The 18,637-nt window shown below is 45.3% G+C and overlaps 1 pseudogene; it reads left to right on the plus strand.

Annotated features, from left to right (window-relative positions):
• The first annotated feature begins 7,801 nt into the window (after positions 1-7,801).
• LOC117837464 (probable long-chain-alcohol O-fatty-acyltransferase 4) lies at positions 7,802-9,950 on the plus strand (annotated as a pseudogene).
• The last annotated feature ends 8,687 nt before the right edge of the window (positions 9,951-18,637 follow it).

Here is an 18,637-nt window from a genome sequence, read left to right on the forward strand (position 1 = left end):
ACCAACAATGCTCCCCTTCTTCAGGCTTACCTTGTTGCATATGGGAAAACCTAGGAAAACTTTGCAAGACATTATTAGTGTTATTGCAGCCCCCTATTTGATCATGGTATTGTAACCCAAAAGGATATTTCGGATTAGAGCAAATATAAACTTTATGCACCAAATATTCTCCTTTGTTGTCATATTTGCCAATTGCATGAAGCAAATAATGATTTAAACTTGGCAAACCAGAATCGAATTTAAGTTTCTCTTTTAGACAATTTAGATTACAAAGAGTTTCAAATTCAATGTAACCTAATGTGTTAAAACAGGACAGGAGTTTCAACTCTTCCTTCTTGCTAGCAAGGCAATGACCATGTGTAGAAACGACATGTGCATCATTCAAAATAGATTTAACATGTTCATGCTCGAGTTGTGTTTGTGGTATACAAGAAATATTTTCAAACAACTCCTTATCATTATGAGAAAAGTGTTCTGTTCGTGGCAAGGCATACTTAGTAGGAAATTGCACTAAAACCCGTAAGAGGCTAGCATCAGTAGTGGGCAATTGCAGAGTATTATAAGCATACTCATAAGGAGTGTTTTCAGCATCGAATTTTTTGCTTTGCTCGCTCTCCTCCGACGTGGTAGGTGTTGCACAATCATTCCTTTCACAGTTTAGCAGTAGGTGTAGTTGCTCAATTTGCTCAATGCACTCAATGGAATTGTTCCCATCCTTCTACAAAATGTCATGGATAACTAGAGGAACTAGAGAGTGCTCTATCTCTAGTTCTGGTGATGAAATCAGGGAAGACATATCACACAACTCTTCGTTCTCACAAGGTATAGCAAGCAAATCATGTTGCAACATAGGCAAATCAGCACCAAATTCTACTATTTTGTGCTCTTGATTAGGATGTCTAGTAGAGGAAAAAGGATTACCATGGGTCACATTATTCTTGCAAGTATTCCTAGATAATAAATCTGATTTTTAGCTTTACGAGCAAGCAAAATTAAGATAGAGATGTGGTTATAAGTTTTATAAATCAGCATGGTTATTATTCGACACACGCGTCTACAATGAAGTAGCAATGGCTAAACTTACACCTAAACAAAACCCAATCTGTTTGTGGCAGCTATGGTGGTATATGAGAGGATAGAGGATGCGGTGGGGGTCGTCCCACAACCCTAGGACGTGCCCCTATTAAGGCCCACTCGATACATGGCCCATCAGGCCAAAATCAGGTGACACAGCACCATGGACAGAAAAGTTCTGTATAGTAAATCAACGATTACGGTCGCCTTGGAGAAGATATGGATATGAGTTTAGATCCATATGAAAGTAGACTTGATAAGATTTCCAACAAGTACTTGAACGTCCAAAACGGAGTCCAGATAAAGTCATGGTGGCCGTCACAATTTGGCGTAGTGCTGTAGTCGGAATTCAGCCCCAAAACGTGTTGGATTTGATCTCTTTATTTCTTTGGGCCAAAAGTGACATGGTGGCCTGGTAGAGGACATTGGGAATACTTGGACTTGACCCCCAATCAATTTCTTTGATCCTCCATGCCTTTCATGTGTGTTTAGCACTCTTTTTGATCCACGTATATATTTCTAAAAATGACAATAAACACACATCGTGGTGTAGCATCAATTAATCAAATGTATCAAATACAATCATGATAAAGAATTATTTCACCTTTGAATCAAAAGTTGCCAATGTGGTTGTATCCGAGCAGGTGATGTCCTTATCACCTCTCTACAAATATAAAGGGTCACGGTAGATTGAGATGTATCCAATCGATCAAAAACTAATCTATCTTTTATCGTTTTACCTTTCTTCCTTGTTACCCCACTTTTCCAACCCCATGTGTTGTTCTTCTTCTGTCTCCATGGCATGAGGAGGCGCCCTAGCTGGCCTGCCAAGCCTACGGCAACCCAAGGTGTGCCTGACCCGACGGGGCCCTCCCGGGCAGGCGCTCGTTGGAGTTTTGTTGGAGATCCGGCGTAACCGGTGTGACCGGGTTCTAAAACCGGTCACCGGATCTCATAGAGGCGCTGCAAGGAGCGGCTCTGTGTGCTGCACATACGAGTGCGTTCGTGTGTTGGCTCGATTTTAGCGCCAACATATTTTGATGACTCCGCTGGGGATGAAGAATCTTGCCGTCATGGCTAATCCATCAAACCCTAGCCATATGGTGCTAAATGACGATGATTATGAGAAATCTTCTGAAGAGTATAAGCAAGAAGCTTGTCGGATCTGCACGGAATCATTTCTATCTTGTTACATTCAAACCGATCAAGGCCTCATCATGATTAAAGAGTAGCACCCACCATCGACTATCTTCATATTGAAGGAGATGCAATCTTTAGGAACTATATCTACTCACCTATCCTGTTTTGCAAATGATTATCTCAAACCTTTGATCGATAAAGAGGATAGAGTAGATTCAGTTTCTGATAGTCAAAAGTCGGCTATTGAAAAACCGGCTAATGCTATTATTAATCCTTGCAAAAATTTGCCAACTAATGATGTTGTTGGCCAAGATCCAGTTCTGCTATCTCTAGCCAAAGTTCCTGGTCCAAATCCTCTAGCAAGAGCATAGAAACTATATCTAGTACTTCCTTGCTCGGGGGGCAACAAAACAAAGGCAAAGGTGCCGGTTGTGCCCGGTTTGCAAACCAGTCTAACCGCTTCTTCCGGGGTTTCACAAAATAAATCAAAACCAAAAATGATTAAAGCCAAGAAACCTGAGATTGGTGTTTAGAAAACCGTTGAATCAAAAGGCTGTCATAAGCATAAAAAGGAAACGCTGAAGCCAAATAAGAAGCTTCCTGCTAAATCCTCAAAACAAAAGGATATCAAATATGCTAGTCAGCCTAAAAATTCCAAGCACTCAAAATCTGTTCAAAAACAGAAGTTCTATGATCAGAATCGGCAATGGAATAATTTTCCTACATCAATAGCATTTCCTTCACATGGATCACCTACGCCAATACTATGGGAGTTTTATTTTAATGGGTTAATTCGATCCATGCCATTATAATTTTCCATTTTTTGACCCACACCACTACTTTTCGCGTTATAGGAGTGGTGCCATTATAATTCTTTGTATGTTTGAGACATGCCATTTTCTACGTTTTTTAAATTATTGGACCCACGCACATGGATTGGAATGCCCTCCTCCTGCACCTCTCCCTCTCCACTCACTGATGCGTGGGTCCCATGTGTCATCCCCTTCCTCCCGCCCTCGCTCCCATGATTCATCTTCCCCACGCCACCGCATCACTTGGGTATGACCTTGCAGCGAGATCTAGGAAAAGACGACATCAAGGGACTCAACGTAGGGCGAGGGGAGCCTGAGCGAGCTGTTGCTGCCACGGATGAAGTCAAGCCGGCACCGCTTGAGCAGGGGGAGCGAGATGGCGGTCTCGTCGGCGCACTTGCACCCCTAAAGCGCGAGATTGGTGGAGTTGGGACACGCGGTGATGGCGTCGTTGACCGCAGCCTCGCCTAGCTCAGCATCGATAATCCAGCACGCGGAGCCGCTCCATCTGACCCAACACGGGTGGGCGGGCACGACATGGTGAGCCCCCGCGGCGATGCCGATGCTATCAAGGTGGCCCGCAGCTTGAGGACGAGCAGTGTGGCGGTGCGTGCTGTGAGCCAGCGCAGGAGCAGGGATATAGAGAAAGCGCGTCCATGGCTCCATCGAACTCCAAGCGCGCCTCGATAGGTTGGCTGCCGACAGCCAGGTGAGATAGGGATTGGTGGGCGTGGATTGTCCTAATCCATTTCTTACCTATGTGTGACAAGAATCCACGCCCCGAATAAACCAACACTCAATTGAATTGACTGCGAATCCAAGTGAATTGGAAGAGAAAACAAAAAATTAAAGAATGGTGATGTGCTCTTGCCATCTCTTGGAGCCGGTGGTGAGCTATCTGACCCCGTTCCTGACTCCTGAGCGAGTACCACCCTGCTTTAGGTCACCCTGTTCGGAGCGCTAGTGCCCATGCTTACGACCTCTGCCAACTCCACACCAGCGAGCACCGCGAGGGGGGATTGGGAAGGAGGGCAGCGTGGGGATGGGAAGGAGAGGAATGCAAGGAGGGAGGAATGGGATGATGTGTGGGACCCAAGCGTTAGTGAGTGGAGAGGGATAACTACAGAACAGGTAATTCCGACCATACAGTTATACGCCTGCAGGTGGACCCAACGTCGTCCCAGGCGTACATAGTGGCACTGTTGGAGGTATGCCCTAGAGGCAATCTTAGAGATGATGATATTCCATTTGTATCCATGATTTATATTGTGTTCCTTGAATATCCATTAAAGGCTACTTGAATTGATTTGCAATTATGTGAATTGTATGTGAAACTCTTTACTTGTATGGTTATTCTAAAGTTGTCCCTAGTCAGAGTTCATGTGAGGACACACATGAATATTAGACTAGTACATGTATTAGTTGATGACTATATTTCACAAGTCATGGACATGGAGATGTCAAACTAATAATGTAGACGCATGTAGAGACATGTGTTAGGACTGACCCAACACGAGAAGTAGTTCTCTCTTTACACAACATGTACGCTTTGTCCTTAGACCTGAGATTGTCGCATGTACTCAAGATGTGGATCGACTTACTTAGGGGCTATCAAACGCTACACCGTAACAGGGTAGTTAAAAAGGTAGCTTTCGGGTTTGTCAGGAAGCATGTTGTGAGGCATGGTCAATCAAGATGAGATTTGCCCCTCTCTGATTGAGAGTAATATCCCTGGGCCCCTCGAGTGATCGGATCAGAAAATGCATGGCCATGCTACGTACAGTTAAGAGTTAACCTACAAAGGGATTTTGAATCACAGGATCGAGAAAGAGCAGTCGGCTTGAAGCTAGAGCAAATATCGTGAGGCAAAGGGAATAGCATGTGCATGATGTTGTGACGGTTCGTCTGATATGATCTTCGTATGCGTATAGGAGTTGGCACGTCTTGCTAGAGGCCGCTACCGACTATTGAGCCGAGTAGGAGTACTCCGGCCATGTCTATACGTATCCGAACCCATAGGGTCACACACTTAAAGGGCTGGAAGCTCAATTCGGATACGATCCGACTTGGATCAGGTTTAGTAGTACTAATGGGCCTCGGACCCAGAGGCCCGTCAGGAACCTCTATAAATAGAGGGGTGGGGCGCCCTAGGGTTTCATCCTTTTGGCCGAAACACATCTACCGTGCCTCCCACGCCCTCGCCCTGTTGCAACTCGCGGACCTAGTAGTCCGGCTTGCGATGCTTCCTCCCTGCACGTGTGGATACCTTGGAGGTGTTGCGCCTGTAGCACTTGGACGAGCCGCCGACGAGCCACGACGAGCCACGACGAGCCGACAATTAGCCGCGGCACGAGGACGACCTTGCTGCACGTGGACGAGCTGCTCGACATCGACGTGATCGACTACGCTGATCGACTTCACTGCCCCGACGCGATTCTACATCTTCCGCACCAGTGCGTCGAGTGGTAATCCCGTGATCCATATACGACAGTTTTCCTGGTTTACGCGGTAGAAAATTTTTGTTTTGCGCTAGCGTAGCGTACCTCGTATCCTAACAGGCACATCTCAAATAACATCAAAATTGTAATGGCATCTATCCCATAACGCAAATAGTAGTGGCGTGGCTCAAAAATCAGAAAATTATAATGGCACGTATCCTATTAACCCTATTTTAATGTCTTATTCGTATCTATCATGGTATTATAATTCCTATATGTCATCTCTTCCTAGATATTTTTATTCAGATTATATTACATATAGAGAGCCGACAATTAGTGAGTCATCACCTATGAATGATGACTATTTTCATCAAAGAGATCGACAAAAAATAAGCGCAAGGTGATCAAAAAAGTCTATCGTGTCAAAAAAGGATGGTAGATTAAATAAAATTTCAGATTTGATACTAGACATAGAAAAGCTGAACATTGAAGAATCATCGGCTAGTTCTATTGATCAAATTGCCCCTGATGTTGAACATGTTTCAAATAAAATAGCTGAACGACATGTAAGTTCGATTGGGAGTAAGATGACCTTAAAGTGGCTGGTTTTGAAGGAACCGGTCTAACCGGTGTCAAAACCAGTCTGACCGGTGTTGCCAGAAAGTCTGGTAGAGTTGAAAGCGTCACATCAAGGAATAAGGTGATGAAAAAGAAGTCAAGCTTTGCTGAGTTGTTGCATAAGTACCATAAGATGGCCGAGCAAAAGCAGAGCAATCGGTTAAGAGATGATCAAAGTAGAAATTCTTCGTCACCAAGAGCAAAGAAGCATAAACAGTCATCACATTGGTCTTCATCATTTATCCCGTCGATGCATATACCATAGAATGCATATTCAGGTATATATAATTACAATCCGTGGTTTTGATATAATCCTTGGTCTTCATTTTATAATTATCAATATTATGCTTATGATTTACCAAGGAGCCATATATAGCCGCCATGGACATGTCAAGATTTCAATTATTAGATATGCTGAGATGCTCAAAAGCCAAAAGTAGATGTTACATATGATGTTGTACTTGTTAGAATATTATTTTAGCTACATTAGCATCCATAAAGAGTTTAGAGACCGTCATATGACCGATGTATTATTTATCATCATCTTTAGGAAAATTTGATCATTGAGAATGTTTTCTGGCACGCAAGCTTTGCCACAAAATAGGGGGCATGTATTGACGGTCAAAAATTGGCAGTTCTAGATGAGCAGGTCACTGAACCGGTCTCCCAACTAGTCAGACCAGTTTGACCAAAGTCCTCCAAATGCAAATTGGACTTCACCTTTGTGTAGCTCTCATCGAGTAGATCAAAATTTATATGTTGAACGTCCGATTTGGAGTTATGATGTGAGAGTTATGACCTCGGAAAGATATGCAACCAGGAAAACTGGTCAGGCCGGTTTGCCAGGGCAGTCAAACCGGTTTGGTATGTGTAGTCCGAGTTAGAAGTTGTATTTTGACATGGGATTGGTAAGGTTTTTGACTTCTAATGGGGCAAGACCTCCCCTTTCTGTAAATATGAAGGGCCACGGCCGATCAAGAGATATCCAATAGATCAAAAACCAAACTATCTTTTATCGTTTTAGCATTCCTCCTCGTTACCCTACTTTTCCAACCCTATGTGTTGTTCTTCTTTTATCTTCATAGCATGAGGAGACGCTCTAGCTGGCCTGCCGAGTCTAGGGCAACCCAAGGTGCGCTTGCCCTAACCGGGCCCTCCTGGGCGAGCGCTCGTTGAATTTTCGCTGGAGATCCAGCGTAATCGGTATGAGTTCTGGAACCGGTCTGACCGGATCTCGCAGAGGCGCTGCAAGCTCTGTGCGATGCACGTTCGAGTACGTTCATATGTTGACCCGATTTTAGTGCCAACAGATTATGACGGCAAAAATGAAACCAACTATTATAACTTGTAAAGTTTTTATTTGAAACAAATTGTTTATAAAATATTATTGGTTAAATTAAAAATATTTGACTTAAAGTAAAGCCAAACGCTGACATATTTTAAATCCTGTCTCGATCTCATGTTTTTTCTTTCCAGTCCCACCACTTCTGTCTCTCTCGGTCTCCTGCACCACGCGTGTAGGTATCCCGTGGAGTTGGTGTCGTTCGCCTTCCACCCTTCGCTCTCCTTGCAGAGGAAGGGGGCAAGTGGCCTGCACAGAGACATCTGCACAAGAAATAGGATGTTTGATTGTTTTGAAGACCGATCAACTTTGCCATACCTTAAGTTTTATTCGTCCTCTGCTACTTGGCGCGATGACAGCTCCAGCGGTGGCTGGCGGCAGGGAGCCGCCAAAGATGGAGGAGGATGGGATAGGACGAGCAGAGAAGAAATGGCGAGAGAAGAAGAGGATGGTGGTAGCGACAGGATGTCAGGATCCTTCGGAAATGAAGGAAACAGGCAGTGGCAGTGAAGCTCCTTGTGGACCGAGTTACTGTGGGCCGTGCAGGGCGGCCTGGTGAGCACCTGGCCACCTGCTACTTGAGCGCTTTATGAGACTCCAGCTCCCAGTTGCATGTGCGATCAAAATGAAACGATGGTGCTGGAGCTGCAAGGTGGGCGTAGCTGGAACCGGCAAGCTTGCCCAGATGAGTTCTAAATGCTAGTACTACTATATTTTCTTTTTGTCTTGTAGTCACACGCAAGCAGCAACTGCTAAGAACTCTCGTTCTGGCGCGGCCCAAAACCACGCGAGGCGGTGTCAGTCAGTCGCTTGCGCGACATGTATACCAGCTCCCAGTGCGTCAACCGTTTGGCGCGAGGTCCATTAATTCGGAGCACAGGCGGGCGCGCGCGCGCGCGCTCTGTTTCCGGCCGCACGACGCCATGGCGCACCACTCCGTCGTCACTATTCCGCTGGCGGCCGCCGTCGCCATGCTCTATGCTCGCCTCGTCGCCACCTTGGTCCGCCCCGATCTGAGCCGCCTCCTTGTCCTCGCGCCGGTGATCGCCCTCCTCCTCATACTCCCTTCACCGCCCCGCTCTACAGCACCCGCGGCATCGCCGCCTTCTTCCTCGTCTGGCTCGGCGAGTTCAAGCTCCTCCTCCTCACCTCCGGCCGTGGCCCGCTGGACCCGGCCCTCCGTCCCATCCCGTTCGTGTTCACCGCCACGCTCCCGGTGAAGCTCCTCCCGCAGAGCCCGGATGCCGCGGCCGGGGCGGAGAATGTTGCTCTCTCCTTTCTTCGAGTATCAAGGTCGCCATCATGGTGGCCCTCCTCCAAGTCTTCCACGTCAAGGACCAGATGCACCCTTACGCGGTCTTCGCCCTCTACGGCATCTACATCTACTGCTTCCTCGATTTCCTCCTGCCGTGCCTCGCCGCGCTGGGGCGCGCACTGGGCATGGGTCTGGAGCCGCAGTTCCACAAGCCGTACCGCTCGGCCTCGCTCCAGGACTTCTGGGGCCGGCGCTGGAACCTCATGGCCTCGGCGGTGCTCCGGCCGGCCGTGTACGTCCCTGTCCGGGCGGGCCTCGGCGCCCCCGCCGGCGTGCTCGCCACTTTCCTCGTGTCGGGGCTCATGCACGAGGTGATCGCGTACGACATCACCTTCCGGCTTCCCACGGGGCAGCTCACGGCGTTCTTCCTCTTGCACGGCGCGTCCGTGTGCACCGAGAAGTGGTGCGCGCGGAGGTGGCCCGAGTACACGAGGCTGCCGCGTGTGGTGGGCACGCCGCTCGTCGTGCTGTTCGTGGTCGGCACAGCGTTGTGGCTCTTCTTCCCACCGCTCTTCGGGGACGGGATGGACGATCGCTTCATCGCCGAGTTCAACGCGCTGTTGGCGTCGTTGGTGGACGCCGGAGGGACGCTGCTCCAGCTGGCGGGGATATAGCTCGTTAGAGCAACTTCAAGAGACTGCTAATCTTACCTCCAATACCTTTTTTAGGAAAAAAGAGAGAAAAAATGAACTCCAACAATCCACCTAAACCTTCCCCAATTTTTTAGCAACGCTAAAAAACAGCCTGCCACCGTGTATATTTTAGCGTTGGCGTTCCTCCCCCAATCCTGATTCCCGCACGCCCACGCGTCCCTTCCGATGGGCCCAATACGATGACGTGGCCTGTGTTTGAAATATTGGGGGCTATTTATTAGCGATCTGCTGTAGACTGATATATTTTTAGAGGAAATATTTTTTGGGAGAACCCCCAATACATAGTTTTGGGGAAGAATTTTTTAGTATTCTCTTGGAGTTGCTCTAGAGCAAGTCCAAAAGACTACTAATCTTACCCCCAATATCTTTTTTTGGGAGAAAAAGAGAAAAAAAATGAACTCCAACAGTCCACCCAAACCTTCCCTAATTTTTTAGCAACGCTAAAAAATCAGCATGCCACCGCGTATATTTTAGCGTTGGCGTTCCTCCCCGATCCTGATTCCTGCATGCCCGCGCGTCCCTTCTGATGGGCCCAATATGATGACGTGGCCTATTTTGAAATATTGGGAGCAATTTATTAGCGATCTGCTGTGGATTGATATGTTTTTGGGGGAAATTTGTTTTAGGAGAACCCCCAATATATAGTTTTGGGGAAGAATTTTTTAGGGTACTCTTGGAGTTGCTACGTGATTGATCCACCCTACCAACGAGAGGCGTGGGGCGCGGACGACCGCAACCGCCGACACACAGAGCAAGCAGGCAGGCCGAGCGTTTGTCGGATCTTGAAGCACGTGTTTAGGACTAAAAAGCCATGTGGAAAAGAAAAGTCTGTTGGAATGGCATTCCTTCGTTCCGTCAAACTAGAAGACTGTAATTCATGTGTTTACATGTGTTCAGAGCTTGTATTTCTGGTAATTGCCACACTGATTTGCTTCAGAGGAGTTATAAAATATGTTGTATACAAGCGAATTGAGCATAGCAACCTGCCCATCCTGATTAGTCTTCCACTCAACATAATACTCATGTTTTTTACTAATTATTCATAAAACAATAGACAACGTGAGGGCTTCTGTTAATTTTAAAATATACTAGCCAGTCTGTATTCTGTAAGTACTATGGTACTATACATACATTCACTGGTGATCCCAAAAAGATAAGTATGCATGTGTTTACGTAAGCGTCTGTGCTTGAGATACGTTTGGAATTTTTTTTTAACAGAAATTGTTATTCTCACAAATTTTTGCGTTCAATAGATATCTTGTACTACCTCCGTTCTTAAATAGATGACATCGTTGACTTTTTTCATTCGTTTGATTATTCATCTTTTCTATAAATATTTTTGCAAATAGATAAACCTACAAATTAAATCTAAAATACATTTGATAATAGACATAATGATATATATTTTACTTTAGTTAACTAACTTGTCCAATAGATATTGATGGTCAAAGTTGGAGTAAAAAGTCAACGGTGTCATCTATTTAAGAACGGAGGGAGTACAATCATATGCGATTTTAAGCCGCCAAGGTTGTAGTCGCGGTGCATTTCGCCCATCTATATCCAAGTACACGCTATGTATTGCTGAGTACAAAAAATACGTAATAGAAGGGAATTGCCATGCTTGCTCGCCGCAGTGTGATACAAAATCGCACTGGTTTCAGGCACTTCTTTAAGAAAGGTAAAAAGTGTGTGATTACTTTGGCGTTGCCTCATTATTGTTTCTAATCACACACGTGTTAGTCCTTTGTGCACGTGTCTGATTGCTGATATATTGATCGGGGTTTCGGGGATGTCACTTTAATTTAATCAATACAAACAATAATGAGTCACTACCATGGACCTTTCGTCCACTGCATTAGTGTCGGCTATAATTGGTCCGGACCTAACGACTAGTTCCCCAGGAGCCCCCCATGACCCCCTTTAGTACCGGTTGGGGACTCCAATCGGTACTAAAGGTTGCACATTAGTACTGGTTGGAACCTCCACCTGGTACTAGGCCTTTAGTACCAGGTGGAGGCTCCACTCGGTACTAATACACAACCTTTAGTACCGGGTGAAGCCTCTACTTGGTACTAACTTCTCTCCTATAAATCCGCCTTCTTCTTCCTCTTGCCCAAGCCGTTCACCACAACTCGGGCTTCATCCTATCCATGGCGGCCACAGGGGAGGTGTTGCCTGATTGAAGACCATTTCGTGGGGATTTCACTTATTCAAGTGTTCTAAAGGTTAGAAACTTCATCCTCCCTTGATACATGGTCAGTATACGAAGTTTTATAATTTAGAGCTAGATGAATTTGTGATTTTTATAATAAGGTACAATGGAGAATTTTTTTTCATTTATATGCATGTGTTATTTAGAGCTTATATTTGTGATTTTTAGAATAAGCTACAATTTTTTGGATGCTATGTTTCGTATAAGTCAAAGAAATTGATATGAGGTTAGAGGAATAATTTCATAGTTTAGTACTTTTCAAATATGAGCTAAATAAATTATGACAAATATGAGCGAGATAAATTATGGTTCATAGAGATAATAAGATGAAATAGAGGTACGTAACTAGTCATTTTTAGAATAAGCTATAATGGAGAATTTTTTCATTTATATGTTATGTTTGAGCTAAGTAAATTATGGGAAAAATATATAATTTGTTCATAGTTTAGTCATTTGCAAATATGAGCTAAATAAATTATGCAACATAGAGAGGGCTTCTGCTGCTAGAGGTAGTGGCGATGGTGGGGGCTATCATCGTTCCTCTTGTGGCAAGGGGAAAACCATAGTTGGCCCTCATGATAAGCCAAAGAAAATGAACATATGGGCGAAAGCAATGCTTCGTTATTTACAAAGATGTCATGAAGATGCTATTGCGGCGGGTCAAGAACCTCCTTTTGGTGGTCGTTATGCTCCACTACCAGTTCTGGGTGTTTCAGGTCCACTTAGTACTACCATTATAGGAGGCATAAATAAACCACAGGATGAGGCTGGGTGAGCGAAACCTTCGTCTTCGCCACCCAAGGATGCTTAAAGTCCTAGATAGTACTCAGTGGATGGTTTGTCATAGTGTATCATGTTGTTTGGGTCTGAAATTTAAATTTGTGTATTTATATCTAAACTTTCAGCAACATTTGAGTTTGTCATAGTGTGTCATGTTGTTTGGGTCTGAAATTTAAATTTGTATATTTCTATCTAAACTTTCAGCAACATTTAAGTTTAATGGTATTTGTATCATGTTTGTTATGTTTCATGTATAATTGTATGGATGATCAGAATATCTTTGATTCGGTAATACTTTGTAGATGAATCAGCAATGGATGTACAACGCAGGCAAATGCTCCATGGAGTATATTAATGGCTTGTATGGTTTTCTCGATCTGGCAGAATCCAACAAACTGCCATCCTGTTTCAGTTGTTATCCATGCAAAAATTGCAAAAATGAGAAGAATTACTCATCCAGAAGACTATTCACGCCCACATATACAGTTCTGGATTCATACCTAACTGTTTTGTTTGGACCAAGCACGGGGAAAGAGGAGTTATGACGGAAGATGATGATGAAGAAGAAGATGACTGTGGCGGATCCACTTCGGATTTGCTTGATTAAACATGATTACACCGCCTAATATGCGACACTCATGCCTTAACCAAGTAAACACGAAGTGCCTTCGGATTTCATCCGATTTAACCACTTGAACAGGACCGAATAGCAAACCCACACGAAGGTGAGCGGTTCCAGAGAATACAGCAAGTCCACTAAGTTAAGCAATTTAACCATTTAGTTTGGTTATAAAACAAACATCAGAGTTTTACAAGGTTCAAAAGAAAACAACAGAAGGTAAAACAGCAAGCGGAAGCTACTTCGTCGGGGTCGGACATCCCTGGTGAGGCCAGCCAGGACGTCAGTGATCCCTCTCCTCGCCGTCCGAGGAGGGATCCCACTCGACCGTCCAACCCGGAGGGAGTTGGGGCGGCCAAGTGCCAACAGAGGAAGACTCGGGAGCAGCAACTTCACCTGAAAAAGAAGAGCCACAACAAGGCTGAGCTACTAAGCTCAACAAGACTTAACCGACAGGGAGTACGCTACTCCACCACTTCTAGACATGCAAGGTTTTTTGGCTGAGGGGTTTGTTTGCCAAGAAGCACTAAGTAGATCCTTATTTTCGAAGTTTTAGCTCAGGTTCTAAGTTCATTATCCGGTCTAGGTTAGCAACTTACCCTAAGCAAACATAGAACCAAACAGAGGGTATATAACATCATCGAGGCCAAGTTATCATCAGATTCCATCATTACTCAGGGTAGCATAGCGATCAAGCAGTCTCAAACTGTGAGAGGCAGACGAATCGATTCGAGTTCTTTAACCATGCATGGTGAACCTAACCTCACAACATCCGCGCACCACCGAGGGTCGCTTCCTATGTCGGCCTTCCCCATCAATTCCCTAGCCTGTGTCAGGCCCATTTCCTTTGGTGCAAGGTTCCACAGACCCGGCCTCTGCCGTTCTGTGACCACACTTGCCACCACGTGCGGCCGCAGGGGAAACTCCGTTCCAAGGACAATGGGGCGACCGCTCACGTCTAGGTTCAATCCGGTACTAGGCTACCTCATCCCATAATAAGTATGAGGTTAGTACTTTCAAACACTTGATCACGAACACCACCACTGTCGAGCCTTAGCAAGTTTCATAGACAGACGGGGCGATCAACCGACCACCAAAGAGTTACCCAAAACCCTGCCCCGTCCATCGTCCTTACAGTTGTAACAGAAGAGAACTCAACCAACTCCTATAAACTCGCGAGTGACAGGAAATTACTCGGCTTTTACCGCTTCCTACTTGAGCAAAGCATCTACTCGGTCCAACAGCTAGTGTTCAGATCAAGGGAGCTAGGTTATGCATCTATGTGTTGGGATACGAGGTAGGCTACGCTAGCGCAAATCAAAATTTCTACCGCGTATAACCAGGAAGAACTGCCGTATAAGGATCACGGGATTACCACTCGACGCACTACTGGTGCGGAAGATGTAGATATGCGTCGGTGCAGTGAAGATGATCACGTAGTCGTACGTAGTCGATCAACGTAGTCGTACGTAGTCGATCACGTCCAGCAGCTCCTCAGCAGCTCGTCCACGTGCACAGCAAGATCGCCTCCGGTGCCGCGGCTCGTCGTCGGCTCGTCGTGGCTCGTCGGCGGCTCGTCGATGGCTCGTCCAAGTGCTGCAGGTGCAACACCTCCAAGGTATCCACACGTGCAGGGAGGAAGCGTCGCAAGCCGGATTGCTAGATCCGCGAGTTGCAACAGGCGAGGGCGTGGGAGGCGCGGCAAGAGTGTTCAGCCAAAAAGGTGTCAACCCTAGGGCGCCCCCACCCCTCTATTTATAGAGGTTCCTGATGGGCCTCTGGATCCGAGGCCCATTAGTACTCCTAAACCTAATCCAACTCGGATCAGATCCGAATTGGGCTTCCAGCCCCTTAAGTGTGTGACCCTATGGGTTCGGATACGTATAGACATGGCCCGAGTACTCCTACTCGGCCCAATAGTCGGTAGCGGCCTCTAGCAAGACGTGCCAACTCCTATACGCATACGAAGATCATATCAGACGAACCATCACAACATAATATACATGCTATTCCCTTTGCCTCACGATATTTGGTCTAGCTTCAAGCCGACCGCTCTTTCTCGATCCTGTGATTCGGAATCCCTTTGTAGGTTAACTCTTAACCGTACGTAGCATGGCCATGCATTTTCGGATCCAATCACTCGAGGGGCCCAGAGATATCACTCTCAATCAGAGAGGGGCAAATCCCATCTTGATTGACCATGTCTCATAGCATGCTTCTTGACAAACCCGAAAGCTACCTTTATAACTACCCTGTTACGGTGTAGCGTTTGATAGCCCCTAAGTAGGTCAATCCACATCTAGAATACATGCGACAATCTCAGGTCTAAGGACAAAGCGTATATGTTGTTTAAAGAGAGAACTACTTCTCGTGTTGGGTCAGTCCTAACACATGTCTCCACATGTGTCCACATTATTAGTTCAACATCTCCATGTCCATGACTTGTGAAACATAGTCATCAACTAATACATGTGCTAGTCTAATATTCATGTGTGTCCTCACATGAACTCCGACCAGGGACAACTTTAGAATAACCATACAAGTAAAGAGTTTCACATACAATTCACATAATTGCAAATCAATTCAAGTAGCCTTCAATGGATATTCAATGAACACAACATACAAATCATGGATACAAATGGAATATCATCATCTCTATGATTGCCTCTAGGGCATACCTCCAACAGTCTCCCACTTGCACTAGAGTCAATCTAGATGGTACCTAATACCCATAGCTCTTACATGCGCATCATGCTTAGCCTGCGGGAGTGGTTTTGTCAACGGATCAGAAATGTTCAGATCCGTGTGTATTTTGCATATCTTGATCTCACCCCGGTTAATGAAGTCTCGAATGAGATGAAATCGCCGCATTACGTGTTTGTTCTTCTGGTGGTTCCTTGGCTCCTTTGCTTGCGCAATTGCCCCATTGTTATCACAGTAGAGATTCAATGGGCTGGACGCATTCGGGAACACACCAAGCTCAATGAGGAAATTCCTTATCCAAACACCTTCCTTCGCGGCTTCCGAAGCCGCGATGTACTCGGCTTCTGTCGTAGAATCGGCCACCATCTCCTGCTTGGAACTCTTCCAACTAACAGCACCACCATTCAGCGTGAACACAAATCCTGATTGTGACTTTGAATCATCTTTGTCGGTTTGGAAACTAGCATCGGTGTAACCTGTTACAACGAGCTCCTCCTGACCTCCATAAACGAGGAACATATCTTTAGTCCTTCTCAAGTACTTAAGAATGTTTTTCACCGCTGTCCAGTGACTCTCACCTGGATCAGATTGGTGTCTGCTTGTCATACTTAGCGCATATGAAACATCTGGGCGAGTACTTATCATTGCATACATGATAGATCCAATAGCCGAGGCATATGGCACTCTACTCATGCGATCCCGCTCATCAGCAGTCGAAGGACACTGAGTCTTGCTGAGATGTATGCCATGTGACATAGGCAAGAACCCTTTCTTTGCCTCTTCCATGCTGAACCGCTTCAACACTTTGTCAATGTAAGTATCTTGGCTTAAACCTATAAGCCTTCTCGATCTATCTCTATAGATCTTAATACCCAGAATATATGCCGCTTCCCCTAAGTCCTTCATCGAAAAACTATTTTTCAGTGAAGTCTTTACGGACTCAAGCATAGGAATGTTATTTCCAATCAGTAATATGTCATCCACATATAAGATTAGAAATACTACAGAGCTCCCACTAACCTTCTTGTAAACACAAGACTCTTCTTCGTTCTTGGTGAAGTCAAACCCTTTGACCACTTCATCAAAACGAATGTTCCAACTCCTAGATGCTTGCTTCAATCCATAAATGGATCTCTGAAGCTTGCATACCTTTCCAGCATTTTTCGGATCGACAAAACCCTCGGGCTGTATCATATACACGTCCTCAGCTAGGTTTCCATTCAGGAAAGCTGTCTTGACATCCATCTGCCATATCTCATAATCGAAATATGCAGCTATAGCTAGAATAATCCGAATGGACTTAAGCATCACTACGGGCGAGAAGGTCTCGTCGTAGTCAACTCCTTGAACTTGTCGAAAACCTTTTGCGACAAGTCGTGCTTTATAGATGTGAACATTTCCATCCATGTCCTTTTTCTTCTTATAGATCCACTTGCACTCTATGGCTTTAACACCATCAGGCGGGTCAACCAAGTTCCAAACTTGATTGTCTCCCATGGACTCTATTTCGGATTGCATGGCACTCTGCCATTTTTCGGAGTCTGGGTCCATCATTGCTTCTGCATATGTCGCAGGCTCATCATTGTCCAACAATAATATTTCTCGCATTTCGCGGAGCCTTGCCGACCTTCGTGGTTGTGGCGGTGCTTCTCTTGCCATGGGTATCTCAACTTGTTCTGCTACGTTAGCATCACTCATTGATTCTTGCCCGATTGGCTCATCTTGAACTTCTTCAAGATGCACTGTCTTTCCACTCTTTTCTCCTTTGAGAAACTCTTTCTCTAGGAAAACCCCGTTCCGAGCGACAAACACTTTGCCTTCTGATCGGTTGTAGAAATAATATCCCAAAGTTTCCTTTGGATATCCCACGAAAATGCACTTATCTGACTTGGGTGTGATCTTGTCCGACTGAAGTCGCTTGACAAACACTTCACATCCCCAAATCTTTAGAAAAGACAAACTAGGAACCTTTCCAGTCCATATCTCATATGGTGTCTTAACTACGGATTTAGATGGTACCCTATTTAGTGTGAAAGCTGCTGTTTCTAGAGCGTATCCCCAAAATGACAACGGTAGGTCCGACTGGCTCATCATTGATCGAACCATGTCTAACAAAGTTCGATTACGTCGCTCGGACACACCGTTTCTCTGAGGTGTTCCAGGCGGCGTAAGTTGTGGAACAATTCCGCAACTCTTTAGATGATTGCTAAACTCGTGGCTCAAATACTCGCCTCCACGATCAGATCGTAAGGCCTTAATTTTCTTGCCACGCTGATTTTCAACTTCATTCTGAAATTCCTTGAACTTTTCAAAGGTTTCAGACTTGTGCCTCATCAAGTAGACATAGCCATATCTACTAAAATCATCAGTGAAAGTTATGAAGTATTGGAATCCTCCTCTAGCCGTCGTGCTCATTGGTCCGCATACATCACTATGTACGAGTTCCAACAAGTCTACTGCTCTCTCAGGAAATCCTGTGAAAGGCGTCTTAGTCATCTTGCCTAGCAAGCAAGCCTCACATGTCTCGTATGATTCAAAATCAAACGAAGTTAGAAGTCCATCAGAATGGAGCTTCTTCATGCGCTTTTCACTTATATGACCCAAACGACAATGCCACAAGTAGGTAGGACTCAAATCATTAGGCCGAGGCCTTTTAGCACTTACATTACAGACAGGTGAACCATCAAGATTTAAAACAAATAATCCATTCACAATGGGTGCAAAAGCCATAAACATATTATTCTTAGAGATCACACAACCATTGTTTTCACTCGCAAATGAATAACCATCCCTCATCAAACATGAAGGAGACAAAATGTTTCGACTTAAACTAGGAACAAAATAACAATTATTCAACTCCATAATAAATCCTGACGGGAGGTGGAGTTGCATCGTCCCGACGGTCAAAGCAGCAACTCTTGCATTATTGCC

This window comes from Setaria viridis, chromosome 1, assembly GCF_005286985.2.
Source record: "Setaria viridis chromosome 1, Setaria_viridis_v4.0, whole genome shotgun sequence".
Classification (NCBI taxonomy): Eukaryota; Viridiplantae; Streptophyta; class Magnoliopsida; order Poales; family Poaceae; genus Setaria; species Setaria viridis.